Genomic DNA, 26,479 nt, shown 5'->3' with positions numbered 1-26,479 from the left:
AGAGTTGCCACTTTCAAGGATCTTGGGACCTGTAAGCCCAGATTCCTCTGAATGTCAATGCTTAAGGATTCTGCCATTTATTGTCGATTTTGCCCCTGAATTTGATCCTACAAAGTGCTTCAGCTCGCATTTGTCTGGGCTAAATTCTATCTGCCATTTTTTTCGTCCAATTCTGCAATTTATCTATATCTCAATGTCCTTTGACAATCCTCCTCTCTATTTGAAACTCTGCCAATTCTGGTGTCATCTGCAAACATACTAATCAGACCTATGTTTTCATCCAGATCATTTATACATATTGTAAGCAACCGATCCCTATTATTAGTTACTGATCACTATTTCAAAAAACACCTTTTCAACCTCTACTTTCTGCCTTCTATGACTAAACCAGTTTAGTGTCCATCTAGCCGATGCACCCAGACCTCATAAGACTCTACCACCATTTAGTAATGTCTTACTAAAGTCTATGTAGACAACATCCACTGCTCTTCCCGCATCAGTCATTCTTGTCACCTCCTCAAATAAACTTAATCAAGTTGGTTAGACATCTCCTTCCCCACACAAATCCATGTTGCATTTCACTAACAAGCCCATTTGCTTCGAAATGTGAATAAATCCTGAATCTCAATATTTTCTCCGACAGTTTCCCCACCACTGATGTCAGGCTCACCAACCTGTAATTACCTGGATTTACTCTGTTTCCCTCCTTAAACAAAGGAACAGCACTGGCCATTCTCCAGTCTCTGGAACCTCGCTTGATGACAAACAGGATCCAAAGATATCTCTAAAGGCCCCTGCTAGTTCCTGTCTTGCCTCCATGATTGGAGTGTGGAACTCGAGAGTTTATTGAAGCTATCACAGTAGAACTCTGCAGAGAAAATGGTGTTGGGTCAAAAAATAGCACGTCAGACGAACCAAGCAACAAACCAAAGCTTGTTCACCCAATCTGGACAAGCAATACAGTGTAGTAAATTGAGTATTCTGATTATTTTTGCACCAACGATCCAATGTGAAATAAATTGGTATTCTGTACCATACTTCGGTGTAGTCACTTAGTCTTAATATGTCCCTTTGTGTTTTCTCCTGTCTCTTCCTTTCAGATACTCCACAACTTTTCTCTTCTCTCCTCCCCAGTGACAACGCTACATTTGAGCCAATAAGTGCCTTAAGTCAATCAGCCTACAAGTGAAATTGGCAGTTTCATTCAGTTCAATGTGACACGGTGTAATATTCCATAAGGTACTCACTTCCTTTACCATACAAATGCTTGCCATGCATGATTTATCACTGACTGTATTCACCTCACTAATTTGTGTGCACTGTGCCCAAAAGCAGGCCCTTGTCTGCTGATGCTCAGTACTGAGTTGTTTTCTTGGCAATTTTTGTCAATACTGGTTCACCATTGCCTTCACTCTCAAGGACATGAGGCAGTTCCAAAGTCTACCTTAGCCAGAATAGACAGTGAATGTTCACTTGTGGTGTCATTCTGAACCACACAATAGCCATCCAGCTAACTGGCGCTAACCATCTTGAAGTAAAATATATCTCTGATGCTTCCACATTGCCCAGTCACATGTGTGAGATATCAGATGGGAAGCAGCCCAGTTTTTGTTCATGACTGTTGAGGCTTAGGCTGCTACATTTCAGCACATCCAGTCTCTGGCCACTTTTTGCTACATAGAGCATCATCATAGTTCGGACTGGAATGGTATCAACACAGTTGCCATTGTGTGAATGCTCCTTCAAGCTGAAATTCTATTGAAAGTTTAATGCCTCCATGTTCATTGGCTTGTAGATCAGCAGGAAATAACAAGAACATCAGTGAAACTACTACCACTCTGTGTTTCACAAAACTCTTTAAATTATCTTTCCAAATAAAGAATTAAGTCATGGTTGTAAACTTAGCTGACTTTAAGCCTTTATGCACAGCTCCTTCTTTGCCAAAGTTGATCTCAAATACTAGACAAGGAGAAATATGTATTATTTCCAAAAGCTTTTCAGGTGGAACATTCAAGACTGATGGAAGATTGAGCAGGAAAGATCCTTTGTCTATACAAGCTACACTATCCCTTTCTCCAAGACAGACAATATACTGCTTGATCTCTGTAGCTGCACCCAATACATATGGGAAGTTTGATTTCTGTGTCAGAAGCCGAATGGCACTGACAGCAATGTTTCATGTTTAGGGATAGACCTCAAAGGCCAATTCCCCTGATCTCATCAGTTGTGGATTAGTGTAACATCACCCTCTTTATAATTTCATTCTTGCTTGCATTTCCCACAAACCTCTCAAACTGATTGCCTCAGCATTCTGGGGTAATAGAGATGATTGTTGTGAGGTCAGTGACACTTTCTCTTAAATTCAAGCATAGGATGAGGGTGTCACTGACTAGGCCAGCATTTATTGCCCATCCCTAATGCCCAGAAGACAGTTAAGTATAAACCATATTGCTGTGGGTCGGGAGTCACACATAGACCAGACCAGGTCAGGATATCAGCTTAGAGATAATGGGAACTGCGGATGCTGGAGAATCCAAGATAACAAAGTGTGAAGCTGGATGAACACAGCAGGCTAAGCTGCATCTTAAGAGCACAAAAGCTGATGTTTTGGGCCTAGACCCTCTCTGATGAAGGGTCTAGGCCCGAAATGTCAGCTTTTGTGCTCCTAAGATGCCGCTTGGCCTGCTGTGTTCATCCAGCTTCACAGGATGTCAGTTTCCCTCCCTCAAGGTTGTTAGTGATCCAGATGCGTTTTTCCACATCAGTATTAGTTTCATGGTCATCATTAGACTCTTAATTCCAGGTTTTTATTGAATTTATTTTCTATCATCTCCCATGACAGGATTCAAACCAGGGTGCCCTAAACATTACATGGGTCTCTGAAATAACAGTCCAGTGATGATACCACTCGGCTATCACCTCCCCAATTTTTGAACCCTTGAAAATTTATCATTACCTTTATTCTTTTATTAATTCTGGTGTGGAACTTTGAACTCATGAGCTAAAAATGATCTTTGGACTCTGGGCAGCATCTTGTGTGAAGAGAAAGGGACAAACAAGCTGGTGTTTGTTTGTGAGGCCGGGCTTGGAAGTAGCTTTCAGGTTGGTTCTTAACCAATGTTTTTGATCTAGTTTATTGAACCACATAGCAGATGTTTGGCCATTAATGAGTTCAGTACCTGGGAATTAGCCTACAAATCTGAGGGTGAACATGTTGGTCAAACAGAAGACGGATCGCAGAGTTTGAACTGGGTTTTCAATGGTGTTTCTGAGTGAAAGAACTTGGATGTTGTTGCTATGGCATGAAGATTTGAAAGTTCCCTGCCTAACCTTCCATTATCAGCTTTTGGGAGTTCAAAGAATAAAAGCTAAGTTATAAGTATGACTGAATTTTCCTCTGAGTGAACTGAAAAGGTGGTCCAAATCAACATCTTCAGAAAATCAACTAAGAAACAACCATTAATGCCTGTGGATCAACACATCATGAAAATTGTTTAATTAATATGGCCATTCTTGTGATTTTCTTTTATTTATTCCCAAACTGTGTTTGATTGTCTATCCTTTGTGTGAATGGGGCTGAAAACAAAGGTTATTAGGCTTACATCACAAACATCAGTTGCTTAATTTTGCTCCATTCTATTAGTAAATAGTTAAATCTTTTGTTTAAACTACAAACTCAGCATCTCTTCACAGTTCTTCAAGGACACCAACTTTCCCCCACAGTGGTCGAGAACGCCCTTGACCGTGTCTCCTGCATTTCCCGCAACACATCCCTCACACCCCGCCCCCGCCACAACCGCCCAAAGAGGATCCCCCTCGTTCTCACACACCACCCCACCAACCTCCAGATACAACGCATCATCCTCCGACACTTCCGCCATCTACAATCCGACCCCACCACCCAAGACATTTTTCCACCCCCACCCCTGTCTGCTTTCCGGAGAGACCACTCTCTCCGTGACTCCCTTGTTCGCTCCACACTGCCCTCCAACCCCACCACACCCGGCACCTTCCCCTGCAAACGCAGGAAATGCTACACTTGCCCCCACACCTCCTCCCTCACCCCTATCCCAGGCCCCAAGATGACTTTCCACATTAAGCAGAGGTTCACCTGCACATCTGCCAATGTGGTATACTGCATCCACTGTACCCGGTGTGGCTTCCTCTACATTGGGGAAACCAAGCAGAGGCTTGCAGACCGCTTTGCAGAACACCTCGGCTCAGTTCGCAATAAACAACTGCACCTCCCAGTCGCAAAACATTTCAACTCCCCCTCCCATTCTTTAGATGACATGTCCATCATGGGCCTCCTGCAGTGCCACAATGATTGCAGGAACAGCAACTCATATTCCACTTGGGAACCCTGCAGCCCAATGGTGTCAATGTGGACTTCACCAGCTTCAAAATCTCCCCTTCCCCCACCGCATCCCAAAACCAGCCCAGTTCGTCCCCTCCCCCCACTGCATCCCAAAACCAGTCCAACCTGTCTCTGCCTCCCTAACCTGTTCTTCCTCTCACCCATCCCTTCCTCCCACCCCAAGCCGCACCTCCATCTCCTACCTACTAACCTCATCCCACCTCCTTGACCTGTCCGTCTTCCCTGGACTGACCTATCCCCTCCCTACCTCCCCACCTATACTCTCCTCCCCACCTATCTTCTTTTCTCTCCATCTTCGGTCTGCCTCCCCCTCTCTCCCTATTTATTCCAGAACCCTCACCCCATCCCCGTCTCTGATGAAGGGTCTAGGCCCAAAACGTTAGCTTTTGTGCTCCTGAGATGCTGCTGGGCCTGCTGTGTTCATCCAGCCTCACATTTTATTATCTTGGATTCTCCAGCATCTGCAGTTCCCATTATCACTCATCTCTTCACAGAATCTGGGACTGGTTATTCAAAATGTTCTGAATTTCTGAAGAAGGGTCTCGACCCGAAACGTCAGCTTTCCTGCTCCTTCTGATGCTGCTTGGCCTGCTGTGTTCATCCAGCTCTACACCGTGTTATCTTGGTTATTCAAAATGTCTGGCTAGGGAGTGTTGGGGTCAATTTTGAGGGGCTTTGAAGTTTTAATTTTAATGTGTTGCAAATACAGGGGAGGGAGAGCTAATTTCAATTGACTGGCTGTCTCCATGTGGTAACATAGACCAGGTCAGGCATCTGCAGATTGTTTTTGAATGGGCCTTCATGGTCTGTCCCTGATTTGGACCTTTGTTGGATTTAATATGTGGCTACTTATTGCAGATAGTTGCTGTGTGCCTCAGGTTGGAGCAGTTCACTTGGAACAATTACTGCCTGCATTATACATGAAGGCAGATGTCCCCCTGCTTCACCATCATCAGCCTCCTGAGCAACAGCATGGCCTAGAATCTGTAAGTTGAATCCAATTCTTGTGAATTTGTGGTCATCTGTAAATTGGTTCACCCTGGCCTATTGCTGCTTGGAACTCCCGAGAGACATGGTTCTCTTTGAGCTTCCTCCTGTAGCTCCCTTTGCTGTAGCCCCTCTTTAATAAACATGTACATGACTTTATCAACGTTAATATTGTTCAGCATGCAATACACTGGAGGCTCACTGCGAGTTTGCTGTGATCTTAATGTACCAGTGCTACACTAACATTAGAAATGACAGGTCCCCCTGCCCGTGCAATAAACTTGATGGGAGATGAATTGTGTGAGTCTTTTTAAAAAACATTTAGGCTGCCCAGCATTAATTCCTTTCAGGCAAGACTTACACCTCTAGTTGGAGGCAATCACACCCAAGAGCATTTCTAATCAAAAGCATAGATGCAGTGATCACTGCTCGGACTACAAGCAGTCCTACCACACTAAAAAGGACTGATAAGTCCAGGATCAGACTTCTCAGCAAAGGAGAGAGGGAATGGGTAAGAGGGTCAAAGGAGGGAAATTACCTTAAGGAGACCTTTGATGAATCTAAGGACCCCCCTGACACCAGTCAGTACCTACTTGCTCAGCATAAGCAGGAAACCCTCATTGAATGAGCTTCTCTCCCTATGAATAAAATATAAGTGGGTGTGGGATGAGAGTCCTAAGTGACCACAAGCACAGCAGCCTACCCAATACCCACCTAGACTCCTGTAAAATTTCAGAGAGGTCAGGAACACCAAGTGGTGTGAAGGTACCCATTGGATTTGCCTGCCCCTCTTGCTTTTTAACCTAACATAAGATTCACCCACATTTGGGGAGGCTCGTGAATGAAGCTGTTTCTACCTTGTGAATGTACTCACTTCGCAGCTACTTGATGCCAGCTGAATTTCTGTCTGTACAACAGTGTATAATGAGTGTCAGCTTATTTACAGTCAAATTGTGCAGCAATCCTTCAGCAATACTTTTCTTTAAAACAGTTCATTCTCCATTTCAATCTGCAATTAAATATACAGAACATTCTCTCTGTATTTCAATACTGGAAGTGTATCTTTAGATGTTGAAAATAACATTATAATTGAAATCCTTTCTTCTTTTTCCTTAAGCAGGTGGATGAATGTTCATTGCCGAGTAAACTTGTACATTTCAAATTAATTTTTACAAAACAGTTGACAAACAAAATACATCGGGCATACTTATTGGAGGTAGGAGAAAAGTCCTATTTGGAGATGGTTTAGTACTGTGGGAAAAAATGTACTAATGCTACATTAATACTTCAGCACATTATGATGTCCTATTAATGAATACTTGGCATGCATACTGGTTTTAGTATGAAAAACAAAGAAAATTCCTAACAGGAGAATTGAAAACAGAACATTTTCTGGAAATACAGAGAAGTGTCGAGTTCTGGTCAGTCAATTACAGGAAGCATATTATCAAGCTGGAGAGGGTTCCGAAGAGATTTACCAGCATGTTGCCAGGTATGGAAGGTTTGAGTTACAAAGAAAGGTCAGATAGGCTAGAACTTTTCTGCTGGAGTGTAGAAGGTTGAGAGGCAACCTGATAGAAGTTTATAAAATAATGCCAGGTATAGATAGAGTTAATGTTAGTTGTCTTTTCTCTAAGATGAGGGTTTCAAGACGAGAGGGCACCTTTTTAAGGTGAGAGGAGAGAGATTCAAAAAAAGACATAAGAGGCATGTTTTTTACACAGAGGGTGTTTTGCATGTGGAATAAACTTGAAGAAGTGATGGATGTGGGCACAATTAAAAGATATTTGGATAAGTACATGACTAGGAAAGGTTTGGAGGGATATGGGCCAGGAGCAGGCACGTTGTAATAGTTTAGTTTGTGATTATGTTCGGCATGGACTGGTTGGGCTGAAGGGTTTGGTTCCATGCTGTATGACCCTACGATTTTATAAGTTGACAATTCCACGAAACCAGTCCATGGAAGTGCTTAGGGGCCATAGCAAGCGTCTTTGTGATGGTTCCCTCACCCTACTATTCTTTTCATCCATCTCCCATCTGACACATTGCATCTATTTTCAAACCAACCTGTTCAAACATGTTATGGAGCAGGCAGAAATTGAATCCGTCCTGATCCAAAGATAGGGACACAAGGACACAAATTTTAAGCATTGCTAATCAACCTGCTCAGAGATGATATTTCACACCTTTTCAGCAGGTCAGACTTGAACCCAGCCTCCTAGTCTACGAGTAGGGACACTACTGCTATGCCACAACAGCTGATTTATATTCCAGGCCTGAAGTAAAATGCATTTCATATGTGAAAGAGCACAAACAAGATTAATTAATTGACTTCCTGAAGGCCTGAAATATTGCCTGTGACTGACAGTTTTTTGATCTCAAATCTAATGTGCTAGAGATTAAACTGCTTCGGTCTCTTCAGCTGTAGTTGTACCAGTAGATAAAATAATTCCAATTTTAATTAAGTATAAAAGCAAAGGACATGTTTGACAAAAATTAAATCTGGTTTTGATGAGAGATCCATAGCTGATTTTTTTCACCAAAGATATATTAATGTTCTAGAATAAATTAGTGACACGCAATATCTGAAATTGCAGCGTTGAGATTTGATTATTGGGGAAAGTACTTGTGATTTCTCAACATGAGTAATTTTAAACCTTTCACTTGTTATCAAATTGGTCACAATAGTCCACTGCATACTGAAGTATCCCAGTCAAATATAACAACAGCTTTCTTTTCTGTCTTGAAACATTGGCTCCACAGTAACATACACTTCCCCAGAGTACGGTCGTCCTCCAAACGTCACCTAAATTGTCATCATTCGCATATTAGCCTTGTCTGTGGACTGATTTTGGTGGACATAATAGGCTGGAAAACATTCTATAAATTAAGTGAGGCATGTCCAGGTGAGGATTTTCACTTCAATACTTTGGCAGACAGGGATCCAATTTTGGTCAGTAAGAACAAGAGTGGTGGTTGAGAGAGGCATTGTACAAGAAAGTTTAAGTGTCATTTATTTGCTGTTTCTGGGATTTTGCCATGTCTGTTGCCACATATCTCAAAAGCATTCCTTTGGTTATGAATTGCAGTGGGGCACCTAAAGGTTGGAACTGTGTATATACAAATTCAAATCCTCCTTTTGTCCCACGATTTGCTGATATACTGTGGTAAAAATTTTATTTCAACAATGTCTTCTCATTGGGCAGTCAGTGTGACTGGAAGGAAAAGCCTGGAAACTAGAGATCTGTAAGTCTGACATCGGTGGTGGGTTAGTTGTTGGAGGTAATTCTGAAAGACAGGATTTACATGCATTCGGAAAGGTGTGGATTGATTAGGGATAGTGGGCATGGTTCTGTATAAGTCTTTTAATGAAGTCACCCAAGAGATCGATGAAGGCAGACTGGTAGACATTGTTAACTCAGACTTTAGTAAGGTCTTTGATAATGTTTCGCATAGTAGACTAATTAGTAAAGTTAGATCACATGGAAGTCAGGGTGAGCTTGCCAGTTGGTGTGAAATTAACTTTATGGTGGGAGACAGAGAGTGGTGGGGGGGGGGGGCGGGGTAACAAAGTGTGGAGCTGAATGAATACAGCAGGCCAAGCAGGATCTTAGGAGCACAAAAGCTGACGTTTCGGGCCTAGACCCTTCATCAGAAAAGGGGGAGGGAGAGAGGGTTCTGAAATAAATAGGGAGTGGGGGGAGGTGGATCAAAGATGGAGAGAGGAGAAGGTAAGTGGAGAGGAGACAGACAAGCTAAGGAGGTGGGGATGGAGCCAGTAAAGGTGAGTGTAGGTGGGGTGGTAGGAAGGGTCTAGGTCTGTCCGGGGAGGATGAACAGGTCAAGGGAGCAGGATGAGGTTAGTAGGTAGGAAATGGGAGTGCGGCTTGAGGTGGCAGGAGGGGATAGGTGAGAAGAAAAACAGGTTAGGGAGGCGGGGACAAGCTGGGCTGGCTTTGGGATGCAGAAGGGGGATGGGACATTTTGAAGCTTGTGAAATCCACATTGATACCATTGGGCTGCAGGGTTCCCAAGTGGAATATGAGTTGCTTCAGGTGGCATCGTTGTGGCACTGCAGGAGTCCCAGGATGGACATGTCATCTAAGGAATGGGAGGGGGAGTTGAAATGGTTTGCGACTGGGAGGTGCAGTTGTTTATTGCGAACCAAGCATAGGTGTTCTGCAAAACAGTCCCCAAGCCTCTGCTTGGCTTCCCCGATATAGAGGAGGCCACAACTGGTACGGCGGATGCAGTATATCACATTGGCAGATGAGCAGGTGAACATCTGCTTGATGTGGAAGGTCTTCTTGGGGCCTGGGATAGGGGTGAGGGAGCAAGTGTAGCACATCGTGCAGGAAAATGCCGAGTGTGGTGGGGTTGGAGGGGAGTGTGGAGTGGACCAGGGAGTCACAGAGAGAGTGGTCTCTCCGAAAAGCAGATGGAAAAATGTCCTGGGTGGTGGGGTCGGATTGCAGATGGCAGAAGTGTCGGAGGATGATGCGTTGGATTCAGAGGTTGGTGGAGTGGTATGGGAGGACGAGGGGGATTCTCTTTTGGCGGTTGTGGCAGGGACGGGGTGTGAGGGATGAGGTGGTGGAGGATTGTTTTTCAGACTGGACACTTGTGACCAGTAACGTTCATCAGAGACTGGTACTGGGTGCACTTTTGTTCGTCATTTATATAAATGATTTGCATGAAAACATAGGATGCATTGTTAGCAAGTTTGCAGATGGCATCAAAATTGGTGGTATGTTGGAGAGTGAAGGTCATCTAAGATTACAAACAGGTCTTGATCAAATGGGCGAATGGACTCAGGAGTAGCAGGTGGAGTTTAATTTGGGTACAGATGAGGTATTGCATTTTGGTAAAACAAACAAGGACAGGGCTTACACAATTAATATTAGGGCCCTGTAGTCTTACACAATAGAGAGATCTGGGGGTTCATGTACATAATTCTTTGATATTTGTTTCACAGATAGACAAGATGGTTAAGAAAGCATTTAGCACGTTTGCTGTCATTGCCCAGATCTTTGAGTATAGAAGTTGGGACGTCATGTTGAGGTTATACAAGATATTGGTGAGGCCTCTTCTGGAGTATTATAGCCAGTCCTGGTCACCCTGCTATAGGAAGGATATTATTAAACTGGAAATTGATCAGAAAAGATTTCCCAGGATGTTACCAGGAATGGAGGGTTTGAGACATAAAAATAGACTGGAAAGGCTGGGACTTTTTTCACTGGATGAAGGCTGATCTTAGTTAGGTTTATACAATCATGAGGGGCACAGATGAGGTGAATGGCACATGTCTTTTTCTTAATGTGGGGGAGTTCAAACCAAAGGGGCATTTTTTAAAGTGAGAGGACAAAGATTTTAAAAGGACATGAGGGACAACTTAGTAACACAGAGATTGGTTCACGTGTGGAATGAACTGCCTGAGAAAGTGGTGGATGCAGGTACAGTCATGAAATTTAAAAGCTATTTGGATAAGCTCATGAATGGGAAAGATTTGGAAGGATATGGGCCAAGCGTAGGCAAGCAGGGTTAGTTTAGTTTGGGAACATAGTTGGGTATGGACTAGTTAGACTGAAGGTCCTGTTCCCATGCTGTATGGCTCTATGTCTGCATGACTGCTCAGAGCTTGGGAGAATTGTTTGTGGAGCCAATTGAAGTGCTAAAAAGATGGGGCCTGTTGTCACCAGAACAGAGACAACAGTTGCTCTGTTTCTAAAGATTTTGTCACCGAGGAATATGTGAGTGATAAATAGAGCTAACGAACTTGGGAAGTCCTACATATGATTGTAGAGGTGTGCTTCCTGAAATCAGTCAAAAATGAGTGGAAAAAGACAAAGGCAATCCCAGGGGTTTAGACATGTATACAATTTTGGAAAAGGAGGCTGTGATGAATTGTGTCAAATGATGATTTAGGATTGAGAACAGTAAAGGAGGATAATGCCCTACTGTCACAGCCACAAGATGCCGTCAATGACATTTGACTTGGGCTGTCTCAACTGAGGAGGCATTAAACACAAGCTGCAGTTTGTGCACTGCCAATTATGTCCTGGATTCACACGTCAATGCACAGGAGCAAGAGAATCCTGGTTGAAAAAAGAACAATTACCAAACATCAGGAATGCTGGTGGCTGTAAGGATCAATTTAACATGAGCTCTTGGCAGTCAGTAACTAGTGGGGTGCCACAGGATCGGTGTTGGGACCCCAGCTATTCTCAATACATACTAATGATTTGGATGGGCGAACAAATGTAACATCTCCAAGTTTGCAGATGATACCAAGTTGGGTGGAAGGGTGAACTATGGCAAGGATGCAGTGTTCCTTCAGCATGATCTTCATAGGTTGGGTGAGTGGACAAATCAGTGGCAGATGCAGTATAATTTGGATAAATGTAAGGCTATTCACTTCAGAAGCAAAAACAAGGCAGCAGATTACTACCTGGATGGCTATAAATTGGGGGAGGGGAGTGTGCAGCAGTGTGTGTCTTTGTCCACCAGTCACTGAAGGTAAGCATGCAGGTACAGCTGGTGGTGAAGAAGGCAAATGGCACATTGGCTTTCGTTGTGAGGGTTTTTGAGCACAGGAGCAGGGATGTGTTGTTGCAGTTGTACAAGGTCTTGGTGATAGCATCCCTGGAATATTGTGTGCAATTTTGGCATCCTTTTCTGAGGAAGAATGCTGTTGCTCTTAAGGGAGTGCAGAGAAGGTTTACCAGGCTGATTCTGAGGAATATAGGTCTGACATATGAGGAGAGATTGACTAGGTTGAGATTGTTTTCCCTGGATTTCAGACAAATGAGGGGGGAGGTCTCAGAGACTTAAAAAATTCTAACAGGACTGGACAAGGTAGATGCAGGATGGATGTTCCCAATGATGGGTGTGTCCAGAACCAGGGGTCACAGATCGAGGATTCAGGGTAGATGATTTAGGACAGAAATCACACGAACAGTGGTGAGCCTGTGGAATTCATTACCACAGGAAGTAGTTGATCCCAAAACATTGAATATATTCAAGAGGTGACTAGATATAATACTTGGCTTGAATGGGATCAAAGGTTATGGGGAGACAGCAGGATGAGGCTATTGAGTTGGACAATCAGCCATGATCGTGAAGAATGGCAGAGTAGGCTTGAAGGGTTCCTATTTTCTATGTTTCTATGTTTCACACACCAAACAATATTCACAGATTACACAGGAAAAGTATTGAAAAACACAAGATGAAATTATTAATCAAAAAGAAGAATATTAGAGGAAATCATCAGAAGGATGAAAAATAGAAAATGGCCTGTAAATGGAGAAAAAGAAGGGAGGACCAGTAGAAAGATACAAAAGAGGAAAGATAATGAAGCAATAAAATTGAAGAAATGCAAACACATCAGAAAATGAAAAGACAACGGAAGAGACATAACAGAACAGTAAAAATGTAGCAAAATATTAGGTCAAAAATAAAGATTTGGGTGCAGAAGGAAGATATGGGAAAAGTTACAGTGGTCTAATGCAAAACACAGAGGTACAGAAATTAGTAATCACCAACATCAGGGTTTATGACTTTACAGAAGAAAAGGGCAATGGGGCAGTATTTTTCTTATGGGGGGGAGCAAATACAATAGCAAGAAATGATTTTGAATTGGAAGACACAGAATCCATATGGGTAGAAATAAGAATTAAAAAGGGCAAGAAGATACTTGTCGGATTAATCTGACAGTAACTATCCTATGGGTCAGAGAATGAAACAGGAGACATTGTAACAAAAGCAGTGCATTAGTCATAGGGCGTCCTCAATCTTTATGTAGATTGGGTTAGTCAGATTGGCAGAGGAAGCCATAAGGAAGCCATTTGTAGTGTAGTCAAAATAGTTTCCTAAAACAATTTATTGTTGATATAACCAGGGATCAGGTTATTTTGGATCTGGCAATGTGTAATGAGGCTGGTTTAAGAAATGGTCTCAGATAATAGATCCCCAAGGAAACAGTGACCATAATACGAGACAATTTGTCATTCAGTTTGAATGTGCAGAACTGGGTCTGAAACAACTGAAATAGACAGAAATAAAGGTAATTGCAGAGTCATGAGGTCAGAGCTGGCTGGAGTAGACAGGGGAAGGGGTTGAAAAGCAACGATGGTTAAAATACAATGCCACATGTTGAAGAAACTTGTTGAAGTCTCACAACTAAGATATATTTCAGTGAGCAAGAAGAATTCTAGAAAGTGGACTAGCCAACCATAGTTAACCAGAGAAATTAAGGATAGCATCAGATTGAAAGAAAAACATGTAATATGACAAGGCTTAGTATTATGCTAGAGGTTTGAGAAAGTTTTAAAAATCAACAAATCAACAATCACCAGAAAAGAGAGGATAAACTTCGATATTGGCTTTATTTCGAAGGAAATGGGGTATAAAAGTAGACAGGTTTTGTTGAAACTATATAAGGCACTAGTCTGACCACATCTGGAATACTGTGAAATTGTGGGCCTCTTTATTTAAGAAAGATATGCTGGCATTAGAGGCAGTACATAGAACGTTCACTCAGTTGATACCAGGTATGGAGGACTATACTTGAAGAGATGTTGAGTAAATTGGGCCTGTATTCATTAGAATATAGGAGAATGACAGATGACTTTAGATACCACATAAGATTCTTTGGGGACTTGACAGGGTAGATGCAGAAAAGTTATTTCCATTAGCGAGAGATTCTTGGAACAGAGGGCATAACCTCAAAATAAGGGATTGCACATTTAAGACACAGATAAGCACAAATTTCTTCTCTCACAGGTTACTGATTCTGTGGAATTCAATACCACAGATGGCTGTTGAGGTTGGTTCATTTAGCTTATTCAAGATTGAGATAGATTCTTAATAGAGAAGGGAATCTAGCGAAATGGGGAAAAGTCAGGAAAGTGGAGCTGAGCGTTATCAAATCAGCCATGATCTCACTGAACGACAGAGCGGACTTGGTGGGCTGAATGGTCTACAACAGAAAGTTAAAAAGAAGATGGAAAGTAGAAGTTGTCGCAAAATACTAGGATATCATGAAAGGCTGTACAGAAAAACATTGAAGCCATAAATACAAGATGTGCACTCATAAATCCATTAAAAAATTCAGTAGAAGTGCATAGAATATGCAGCTTACTACCACATAGAGTTGTCGAAGTGAAAAGTATTGAGTCATTTAAGGATAAATTTGTTAAGAACATGAGTTCAACTTAAATGTAATATGCTGATAAGGTTCAATGGAGTAAAGTGGAAAGGTTTATGAGGAGCATCGGCCAATCAGGCCAGATGGTCTGTCTTTGTGTTATCAACACCTTGTACTTGAGGCAAACAATGGAAGGAAAATCATTGCAATGAAAACTTTGGCAATTAGCTTTCTGAAATTGTATAAACACATTTACCACACTTTTCTCTGGCAAAACCTATATTAAAATGAGTTACTTTGTGACACAGACAAATTTTGAGGACAAATTTTAGAATTTTGAAACTATCATTCAGATGTCATTATATTTTGTGAAATAATTATAACGCAGCTTTAAAAGCACATAACATGTACCGAAGGCTGAGTATTCTGCAATGCTTTTACCATGTCACATGACACTAAATTGACACTAAAAATAGGTAAGTGAAATAGTCCTCAATGTCTTTTATGCAGCAGAATATTGACGAATAGGAGCAGTCAGCATCATTACTTATTCTCACAGGGAAATCACAAATAACTAGGACAATTACTACAGCGACCAAAATACCACAATAGGTCATGTGGAATTTCACACAATTACTTTTGATGCCCAAGGTAACAACATTAAAGGAGCAGCTTTGCACAATTTCCATAAAGTAACAATGCTAAGACCTTCTTCTGTTCTTTTTAAGCCTCATGTAGTTGTAGTGAGCTATCATTTTGTCACTGCCACTGAAAGTAATCTTATTTGATGCACTTGTCAATTATTGAAAGATTTCTGAAAATAGACCAGAAAATGGAAGATAAAAGGGAAGGAATACTCTGCAGTCGTTACTAATAGTAACCTCCACTTGTCCCTCTCCCTCGTTCAAGCTCCATTTGATATGAGAAGCCTGCGTTTTTGAACAATACAACTTGACAGTGCAAACCTCAGCTGCGTTCTGACGGAGGCAGATTTGCTTCAACAAAAAAGTGCCGATATGATACCATTTTTCCACCAAGCAGATAGGCGACATGTAATGAGATATGGCAACGGCTGCTAAGTTTTACTGTGGGATAAACCAACTTATGAGAAAAAGCAGGATAGCTTATAAAATACATGCAGCCTACAGATGATCAATATTGCAGTTTTTGAAACATGTTGAGAAATTAATTTTGGTCATTTTTTGTTCCCTTTCCACATTGCAAATCCAATGAACTACAATTACCATGATGATAAAGGGTTTTGTGCGTCATCTGCCTGTATGAATCATTATAGCCAGGTAATTATCATGAGAATTATAATTTTCAGGCAGGCAATGGAAGAATAAGTGTGTGGGTGGTGTAAGTGTGAGCACAAAGTGGGAGGGATGGCACATATAAAAACTAAACTGTGTATGTGTCAAGCAAGTGACTCTGCTGTCATATTTGATCTAAGACTTTGAGTCTTTCAACTTATTCTCTCTTCACTTGAAGCAATTAATGTCGGTATTGCTCGATGCTGCAGAAATATACTGTCTGAGTCTTTCTTCCGGACTGTATTGAGCTACAAATGTGTTGTCTCTGTCAATTATTATTTTCTCAATCTTTTTCTTAACCTGTTCATAATAAAATGAGGTGACCTCTGGAACTCATGGCAGTGCCAGTTTCCAAATGGTGACTGGCTGCTTCATTGCTGTTGCACCTCACTTAAATTGAACTGACCATGTGGATACTTAGCAGAGAGATCTGTTTTGATACTGCACAGCACTGAAAGACATTACTGCTCTCATCACTTTTGCAGCTGGTGTAGTATCTTTCTGTGAAGCTGGTTGATATCACTATGTTTGCTTGATGCAATGGCAGAACTATTCCTGTCATTTGTTTCCCTGTGCTACTAGTTATACAACAGCTTTTCCTGCAGACAGTTCTGTTGTTTCCTACATAGCATTCTAGTATTGATTGCAAGTGCCTGAATTTTGTCACTAACATTTCTCTTGTCAGTCATTCAGTGCTACAAATCTTGAACAAACTGCTGAACATAGCTTGGGGATAGACATCTTTCAACGTGCTGGTGACGAACATACATTAAAATATAGATTTCCATTTTAACAATGTTAAGCTATTCTTTTATATGTTTAACAGGCTATAGTCACAGCTAGTCATGCTGTGTCACCCTGCTATGTATTACAGGGGATCAATGTTGCAGATTAATTTCTCACATCAATACATATACATAGAGGCCATTCTGAAAATCTCTGCTTGAACTGATACCACTGTGTAAATAGCTATTGAGTCTGATGTTGAAGTTGAAAGTTAATTTTGTGTTGCTTCTGACAAGATGCACAAGTTAGTTAAATATGGTGTCACGATGCAATCAAGTATTCTGTTTGTAACTGCTTAGCAGAAATAAAATATTGTGCTATATCTTTAAATCTATGTTCAAGCATAAAAAGTGTGAAAAACGGGAGCATTATTTTCTTTCAACACACATTGGAGAAAAGACATACAATTAGTTTGTACAGAAACCATGCAGTTCCCAAATATTACTGGCATTTGGAATATGGGGTGGGCTTTATTTTATGTTACGAGAGGATCTCTTTTACTTTTCTAGGCTTATTGATCACGTACCACTTTTCCTTAAGGTACTATGCATTTTAAATTTCTGAGATTCCAAAATTTGAATGTTGCAGCTGCAACTTTATGACAATACACATGTTGTAATCTTGGGACTGTCAAAAATATGAAAGAATGGGTTCATATTGATGTCATATTACTGCTCTTGGCATTACACACAATGATTAAAAGAAAATGAGAAACCCAAGACAGCTTGGCATTTTTTGCAGGAGCCACTCCGTCACGGTTCAAAGGAAGTACCTCTGAATCAGAATGTTGTGTTTTCAGGTTGCATTCCAGATAGTTGAGCATTAAAAAAAACAAAAACAGAAATTTTTGGATAAGCTCAGCAGATCTGGCAGCATCAGAGGAGAGAAATCAGAGTCAACGTTTCAGGTCGGGTGACCTTTCCTCAGAACCAGACCTGCTGAACTTATTCGGCAACTTCTGTGTTTGTTTCTGATTTAAAGCATCTATAGTTCTTTCAAGATAATAAAATGTGAGACTGGATGAACACAGCAGGCCAAGCAGCATCTCAGGAGCACAAAAGCTGACGTTTCGGGCCTAGACCCTTCATCAGAGATGTGCTCCTGAGATGCTGCTTGGCCTGCTGTGTTCATCCAGCCTCACATTTTATTATCTTGGAATCTCCAGCATCTGCAGTTCCCATTATCTCTGATACTATAGTTCTTTCAGTTTTTATTTTGTCAAGCACATTATCCAAGCTGATGCTTGAGTGCACTACTCTGAGGGTGTAAATCAAGGGATGAAACATTAAAGCAAGATCTTACTATTTTTTAATGTGTGCATGAAAGATGCTGCTGCACTATTCAAGGAACAGCAGGGATGTTCTCCCAATGTATGAGGCAATGTTTATTTTTGAACCAGATCGCATTGAAGCAAATTATCTGGTTGTTTATCTCAAAACTCCTCATGGGGCTTATCTTTGTATAAAATTAATACGTTGTTCCAATACATTTCATTGATGACTACATTTCAAAAGAATATTTCCTAGGCCATAACACACTCTGGAATGTCCTGAAGTCATGAAAGATGACATCTATTTTTGTATCAGTTCTAAAGCATAGTGTACTTTCTGCACAATGTAGAAACAGTCAACAAAAATTAGTGCCCTGGTCTGGCAATACACATTACTGTATTTTCACATTTTCTTCACTATCAAAAACTAAGCCAGATTGGGAGAATTGCCATCAGAAAATAAATTGTTTCAATTAGTCATAAGCCATGCAGGATCTTTGAATCTCTGAATTCACAAGCATTTTCGATACATTTCTCATCACATAAGCATAAGAGAGAAAGCAGTGAGACAATAAAACTTGCACATTGAGAATGAAGTTCGAGCATGGGACTGGGTGATAAGATTTAATCAGCTAATACTTACAAAATGAAAAGAGCCTATAAATGTCAATACCCACAGCCAGACACCACTGCTATAGCTTTCTCCAGCACCACGAGTCCTGCTAATGATGACACAGGGAATAAACTACTATCAGAATTTTAGTTCAAATTAAGCTTGGACAAATCTCATTTTCAAATCTGTTCAGCTGGATGCTATCTGCTAAGATAAATTTGTTCTGAGATTTTTATACAAGATGTTATTAGTCTGCAGTTGCACAAAGCTTAATGTTCATTTATGTAGTTGCACTGTAACCATGACAACACCGTTCATGAGAAAATATTAGTTAAGTTTGGTGTCATATCATCTGTTCACAATTGAAAGTACAGCTTGTGACTAATATGGATCTGTGGCTTCAGTTTCACATGAAATCCCTAATAGTTTGAAATTACTGCTTCCCGGACCCAATTGCAGAGATTTTTCCAAATCGGGCATATTTTAATTTTAATGTCTGTTCTGATATATGCCACGACACTTCCAGTCCCTCCGATTTTTAGTCTTTTCATCCTTACCACTTCCTCCTTGTAGAACATGAATTATTCATTTGCTAAATGTGTAGGTGGCTGCCCTACTCCCCAGCCTCTGTCAATGCAGCCTTTGATCTCAGAGATGTATAAACCTATTTCACTCTATTCATGTTTGCAAGAATACCTCCCCACTCCCCCCCGCAAATAATTCTGAGAACACATCAGTCACTGTGAGACTGATAGCAAGTGTAACACTATTTATCAAGGCTTGACTGTGAGAGATGGCACAACTCTGTAACCGTGTTTCCATTAAGCATTGACTTTCTTTGGGGCTTTGAGGCAGAAGAGAAAAAGGTATAGATGCATATCTCACATTACATGCTCGCACCTGCCCTCTAATCACCACATCTACTACTTTACACTGTGTTAATATGCATTCAGATTACTCCTCAGGGCTACCTGGATGGCCAACAAGTTACAAGAAACTAAACATAATAAGTTAGCATTAACGCTGCCATATTTGCCTCCTTTCTGATCCAACTCACTTTGGCTTCCTGGCAAAAGGTCAAAAGAAATTTGTCCCATTGATGTTCAATGATAATGTATGAGAAGATCACTGCTTGGCATGGGGCTTTGTGACCTTTCAAAATATCATATTTCTTCTGGTCAGACTTAAGATTGGTTCATTCACTCCAACCAAAATGCCTTTTACCCAAAATAGCTCTCACAGTATAAAATGGCTTTTCAACCTGCTAGCTTTCTGTTCTAGTATAAGGGCAACGAACACCAGAGACAAACTGGAAACTGTGTCGCACATGCATTGAACCTACACAAAAAAAAGACATAAACCCAACTGATGCAGGCACAATGGTGAAAGTGACCTCCCTTCGTGCTGTAGGTTTTATGGGCTCTTCTGTTGAAAGGATTTGCTGTATTTCAAAGGCAGTAACAAACATATCACAGTAAAGGGTATAATAACCACTGCAGACTGTCTCTTGTTCTTTTGTTTTTCAATCTCCTGTTTCAGTGTCTTGCTGCATTTTCTACTTTAATATTGTATCATCTGTTCAAAGTATCTAAGAGGCTTTAGCCTCTATTCTGTGAGCTGAAATTTGGTTCCTTTCTGTCTTTGAAGGTCACAAGACAACTTCATGGGCATCAATATTCTTGTTAAGTGGTTTACTGTGATTAAGGGTTAATCTATGTAAGCTACAGTGTATTTAATTCTGAAGACAAATACATGCTTTGGTCCTCAGATATCCAGCTGTAAATGCAAGAGAAGTGTAGGGAAAAGCCTTAAGCTCTAACACCTATAGTCTCTTTTCTTTCCAATGACCTAACAAGAAGCACCGCTCATTACAGCTGAGGAAGGGACTGGCACATTCCCACCAGCCCAGAAATAGAACATCGCTCTTGGGTAAAAGTTCATGATCCATTCTGGTAATGAGTTGAACTGGATGAAGTTTGACTGGCAGGTGCATATCCTGTAATTGCCTTTCCATCCCCTCATTTTGATCATTTTCTACACATGATTGCAAGCAAAGTAAAATTCTATTTTGATACTTGTCAGCTAAATATTGATAATGCAGCATGGTGACAATGCTTTAGAAGGACATGGGGGATAGAGACCCTAGGCTGGGAGGAATCCAAGGAATCCTCAGAGGAGGATGAGCACACTGAGATATTATCATGTGCAGAAGTGAAAATGCTTGAGACAGAGACGGCAGGGCAGAGTCTCCATGAGAGGGCACAAGCCATTCCAGATTTCTCTCATCTACACATATATGTTGACTCTCTGGAGTCATCTGCAAATCGGGGAAATAACAAAGTGTGGGGCTGGATGAACACAGCAGGCCAAGCAGCATCTTAGGAGCACAAAAGCTGAAGTTTCAGGCCTAGACCCTTCATCAGAAAAGGGGGATGGGGAGAGGGTTCTGAAATAAAATAGGGAGAGAGGGGAGGCAGACCGAAAATGGGTAGAGCAGAAGATAGGTGGAGAGGAATGTATAGGTGGGGAGGTAGGGAGGGGATAGGTCAGCCAGGGAGGATGAGGTTAATGGGTAGGAAATGGAGGTGTGGCTGGAGGTGGGAGGAGGGGATAGGTGAGAGGAAGAACAGATTAGGGAGGCGGGGACGAGCTGGATTGGTTTTGGGATGCAGTAGGGGGAGGGGGGGATTTTGAAGCTTGTGAAATCCACATTGATACCATTGGGCTGCAGGGTTCCCAAGCGGAATATGAGTTGCTGTTCCTGCAACCTTTGGGTGGCATCAATTTGGCACTGCAGGAGGCCCAGGATGGATTTGTCATCTAAGGAATGGGAGGGGGAGTTAAAATGGTTCGCGACTAGGAGATGCAGTTGTTTATTGCGAACCGAACGTAGGTGTTCTGCAAAGCAGTCACCAAGCCTCCGCTTGGTTTCCCCAATGTAGAGGAGGCCACAACGGGTACAGCAGATGCAGTATATCACATTTGTAGATGTGGAGGCGAACATCTGCTTGAAGTGATAAGTCATCTTGGGGCCTGGGATGGGGGTGAGGGAGGAGGTGTGGGGGCAAGTGTAGCATTTCCTGCGGTTGCAGGGGAAGGTGCCGAGTGTGGTGGGGTTGGAGGGGAGTGTGGAGCACACAAGGGACTCCCGGAGACAGTGGCCTCTCCGGAAGGCAGACAAGGGTGGGGATGGAAAAATGTAATTGATGCTGAGGTCAGATTGTAGATGGCGGAAGTTTCAGAGGTTGATGCGTTGTATCCGGAGGTTGGTGGGGTGGTATGTGAGGACTAGGGGGATTCTCTTTGGCGGTTATTGTGGGGGCGGGGTGTAAGGGATGAGTTGCAGGAAATGTGGGAGACACGGTCGAGGGCGTTCAATTGGGCAACTTGTGGCAAGTGACAGGAAATGCTAATGTATCTGTCGGTACCTTCAGAAGCAGCACACACATTTTTTTGGAGAGAGATTACAGAGTCCTTCTGTAGTGCATACATGATGTTGCCAGCAAGTGCTCTCTTGCCCCTGTCCGTGGAAAGTGTGGGTGCCTACATGGGACATTAAACACTGCAGGCAGCCTCTGGCTCTCCAGAGGTGGGCACTATCTGTCTGGCACTTTATGTAAGAAGCTGCTTCTTGGTGGGTAGTTGTCGGGAGAGGGGTGGAGAACAGTGTAAGTGGTGGGCTCATTGACTCACTAAACTGTAACCAAGTGTCCTCCAGCTTTTGGCCAGTAGTCAAGTGCAGGGGGACATGAAGCAGAAGATGAAGAAGCAAGACAAGTAAAAACCATTCTCGAGGCACTTTTCATCCTCGTTGCTCCCCCACCTATCCACAGCACCCCTGAAAGAATCTCATATGCCAATCCTGCTTCTAGACACAGACAGCTTGTGGTGATGTACAAACCCAGAGGATATCTGAGCTCTGAGGAAGGGTCACCGGACCCGAAACGTTCACTCTGTTTTCTCCTTCACAGATGCTGCCAGACCTGCTAAGCTTTTCCAGCAACTTTGTTATTGTTCTTGATACCTTCCACATCAGTTAGAACAAGGGGGAAGATGCAAGCAATCTCCTCAGGACCTGAACACATGATGGTTGCACCATGCAAGGATGACAGAAATGCGAGAAAGACTTGTTAACTAAACAGGAGGATTAATTTGGGCTCAGAGCAAAGTTCTGGATGTTGTGTTGATGTTTATTTCAATGGAAGAAACACTTAATGTGAAAATGTGATTCTCCTCACCTCTACTTTGTTGAATCCCTGACCTGCCGTAGACCGTGAGCGATATGATTAGACTCAGTCAAGAGGTAAAAGGGTGACTATGATGGCTTTTGGCTGAGAAGGCGTGTTGTTTTCGTGTGGAGTGTGGTGGGAGAAGTATCGCATTTCTGATGGGATGATCAGACGGTCTCAAGCATTCAGGCTGTGCGACGTGTGCCTGAGGGTCCGTTATAGGTTTCTCTGGCAGGCAGGCATCTGGCTTCATTTGTTAATTGATCTGAATCTTGTTCTTCTTTTAGCTCCATTTCTCACTGTAGAGTGATGCTGTGGTAGACAGTAGGCCACAACACTCGTGGATGGGGTGTACAACAAGGGCACCTTGAGATTTGTCAAGGCAACTGAAGCACATTAATGTGATTCCAGCTTACATCATTACTGGACAAGTCAGATCCCAAACTGAAACCTAGCTTGACAATCATATTTTGTTTTTTTTTGTATTAATGAAATGGACTCATGCTGCAGGATAAACATGTAATGTTCCAGGTTTTGTGAGCAATAGAACAGAAGTTGATTAAATAATGGAATTAGGATAAAATTGCATAAACCAAACTGTCCACTTCAAAACACAAATTCAAATATTTCTAAGTGAAAAAGGTAACATGTACACAGTAAAAATCTAACACTATTTTTCCAAAAACATACATCTTGTGTTGTTCATAAAATAAACCTCTGGACGCTCCATAATTCAGGTGTTCCCATCAGAACATCTCGTGTCAAAGTCCAATGAATTCAAATTTATTTCTCCCACATCAGTTTTTCGAACAATTTACCTCTTTAATCTTGTTGGCCTTTATAATTCTGCCCAAACTCTCATGTTATTGTTACACCGTAATGAAATCCTATTGAGCAATTTTTAAAGGAGGTTGTTGTCACCTGATTTATAAATATGTTGTTTACGAATTGGAAACATCCTTTTGTTATGGGCCAAACCAGGCCCCTTCAAAATGTATTAAGAAGGTAGCCTAAACCCTAACTTCTTCTGATTTTAAGGGTAGATGTGTAGTGTTGTGCTCCAGATGGAATGCTACAGGTCAAACTACTTCAGATTAAGCAAAATACAATTTATTTAAACACTACAGTTAAAATACAAACAAAAGAAAGAGGAATTTAGAATAACTTAACTATTTGGAAAACCTAGCCAAATAATAGATACAGTACCTATTACTAATTCTAAGGAAGGGTCATCGAGCCTGAATCGTTAACTGTTTTCTCCTTCACAGATGTTGCCAGACCTGCTGAGCTTTTCCAGCAACTTTGTTTTTGCTCCTGATTTACAGCATCTGCAGTTCTTTCGGTTTTTACCTATTACTAATGAATTGTTCCAATATAGTAACATCCCATAAACACACCCCTTGGCAAAAAGGCAAATTCATTCACAGGTTCTTACATGCAGTTCTCCAATCCAGAAGGGGAAAGAAAAAACATTGAGAAAATTCAGAGAGTGTAGCAGCCAAAGGATATTCACTGAAGCTCCCAACACCTTTGGGACCCTAAACAGTGTTTGATTCCAAAGCTAAAAAAACTAAAAGCCTGGTCTGTCAGAGTTGGCTACCCCCAGGCTTCTTCCATCATTCCAATTTAAAACAAAAACATGCCATCGTCTCACAAAGTTGTTTATTTAAATTGCCTCAAGTCACCAGTTAGTCACCTCCACATTACAATCTCTCTTTAAACAAAAGAACAAAATAATCTTTTAAAGTGACAGCATCATCACACCTTGTCTGTTACCTCACTGCAACTCATAGTTAGCTTTTGTGCTCCTAAGATGCTGCTTGGCCTGCTGTGTTTGTCCAGATCCACACTTTGTTATCTCTATACATTTGTCCTGCTTCCCCAAGACAGTATCATCCTCCTTTAATGATGAGAATGCCAGTTCAGTTGGTGTATTAGCTTCATCTTCTCTGTGTGAAGGAAATAGTGTGGATCAGGATTGAATGCAGCTTCATGTAGGAAGCTTCAGAAAGTTGGTTCATAGAATACTGCATCAGGATAAGGAATTTACACCTCCGCATCATCAAGTATGAATGCATTCAGAGCTACATAGAAAAATAATTCTCAACATCCCTTTCTTATTGCCAGGGGAGAGAGAGGATCTAATGCAACTATTTGAATAGTAGAACATGATTTTGTAATTTTTTTCAAACTCAGCACCTGAACAACTGAGCACATCATTTATTCCTTTTCTATTTTCCAAGCTAAATTTATTAAGTTGTAAAGCCTTGACATACAGAATCGATTTAACCATGGATTTAACCAAGACACTAAACTTTAGCCATGGTATCACCTTCACAATTTCAAATGTTGACCTATATAACAAATGGAGTGTAGCTTTCTAAACCTAAGAGTTGTAAATAATCTCTTGTATTTTTATTTTATCACTGCCTTAGAAATTACAGTCTGACTCTTATTTTGCAAAGTAAACATGTGGGAAAATATAATATTTATCCAGATAACATTTCAAGGTGCTGAAGACAAGTAAGAAATAGCAGTTTCTTGTTAAAGGGCCAAACTAATCCAAGACTTAACTGATTTCTTCACGAAAAAAAGCTGTGGATCATAAGCAACTGTTCAGGAGGTAGACATTCATCAGGCTCACAGCAGGTAACCATTACACACCTTTGGAAAAATAGAAACAGCATCAGGTTAGTACATGAGCACCATATGTAACTTTATTGTCTGGTACATGTCACATTCCTCTTCACCATAAATGTGAAAGACTAATTTAATAGGGATAATGGGAGTTGCAGATACTGGAGAATCCGAGATAGCAAAGTGTGGAGCTGGCTGGGTCTAGGCCCAAAACGTCAGCTTTTGTGCTCCTCAGAGGCTAATTTAATAGAGAGTTTTTCAACAACAAGTACCTCTTAGAATGAGGTATTAATCTTATAAACTTATTTCACTGAAATACCTGCATACTTAACACTAAAACATAGCTTTGTCATCCAGTGGTGAATATATCAAATGGAAGCACTTCATGCCCCGTTGTTTTAACCTGTGAAAGACCCCTCATTAAACATCTACAACCCTTTGGGGCAGCATGGGATCTCAGTGGTTAGCACTGCTGTCTCACAGTGCCAGGAATCTGTGTTTGATTCCATCCTAGTTACTGTCTGTGGGGATTTTATACATTCTCCCTTTGTCTGCGTGGGTGTCCTCCCACAATCCAAAGATGCACAAGTTAGGTGGTTTGGCCATGTTAAATTGCCCATTGTGTCAGGGATGTGCAGGCTAGGTGGATTAGCCATGGTAATACAGGTTTACAGGGATACAGTGGCAGAGTTGGATAATCTTCAGAGGGTCAGACCTGCTTTCACACTGTAGGCATTCTATGAAATCTCTAACTTTCTTCTCTAAAAGACTAAAATCTCTTCCATCGACATTTTTGATCACCTGTCTTCCTATTACCTCATGTTTCAGAGCCAAGTTTTGTTTGATAACAATCCTGTGAAATGCCTTAAAATGTGTTACTGCTTTAAATGCTGTTTAAATGCTGTATTTATACATTTATGAAGACTTCTTCATGAAGTGGCACATCCCTGGCAAGGCAACTATTTATTGCCCATCTGTAAATGGGGCACAAACTGTGCTATAGGTTGAGCTCCAGGATTGTGACTGACAATAATGAATGACCACCAAACTGCACTCTTGATGGAAGGAATGAATACTTAACACGGTGAATGCAGTGCCAATCAAATTACTTTTTCCTGAAT

General features: G+C 41.4%; 1 long non-coding RNA gene across 2 annotated transcripts in view; it reads right to left on the bottom strand.

The window, feature by feature from the left end:
• The window catches only part of LOC125457314 (uncharacterized), a 201,428-nt gene extending 182,802 nt beyond the window's left edge, over nt 1-18,626 (bottom strand). For both annotated transcript variants that reach the window (XR_009446529.1, XR_007248596.2), the window contains exon 1: nt 18,523-18,626. This is a non-coding gene — a long non-coding RNA (uncharacterized LOC125457314). The remainder of the gene's footprint in view (nt 1-18,522) is intronic.
• Between the last annotated feature and the right edge of the window lie 7,853 nt (nt 18,627-26,479).

Source organism: Stegostoma tigrinum, chromosome 12, assembly GCF_030684315.1.
Source record: "Stegostoma tigrinum isolate sSteTig4 chromosome 12, sSteTig4.hap1, whole genome shotgun sequence".
NCBI lineage: Eukaryota > Metazoa > Chordata > Chondrichthyes > Orectolobiformes > Stegostomatidae > Stegostoma > Stegostoma tigrinum.
Note: the sequence above shows the minus strand (reverse complement) of the source record. Positions and strands in the feature narration are given on the sequence as shown.